This window comes from Bombina bombina, chromosome 9 (genome assembly GCF_027579735.1).
Source record: "Bombina bombina isolate aBomBom1 chromosome 9, aBomBom1.pri, whole genome shotgun sequence".
Classification (NCBI taxonomy): domain Eukaryota; kingdom Metazoa; phylum Chordata; class Amphibia; order Anura; family Bombinatoridae; genus Bombina; species Bombina bombina.
Window position 1 is genome coordinate 170,305,818 of NC_069507.1, and position 474 is coordinate 170,306,291.

Genomic DNA, 474 nt, shown 5'->3' on the forward strand with positions numbered 1-474 from the left:
TACTTATTGCAAGAATCTTAGTAACATTTGCACTTCATATGCCAATGACTCGCCAAAATGATCTCAGGTGAGCAATATATGTTTAAAGGTCCATTAGCAAAGACTCTAACTCCTGCCTGACTTGCAATAACTTATTTTCTTCTATTATACACTTGCTGAGCTGTGAGACTACACATAATAATAATATGCATATATATTTTATCTGTGATCAATCTATTATCTTTCTATTTCTATATATCTTATCTATAACAATTTATCTAGTATCTATTTGCCTTTTCTATATATTATATATTTGCACACACACATATATATGTATAAAATATCATCTACTATCCATCTATAATATATCTATCTACTTATCATTTATCTATCCGTCTATCTATAGATTTATTCTATCTAGCTATCTAATGTATCTATATATCCATCTACCTCTGCCTGTCTATCTATAGATCTAATCTATTTATCAATTTATCA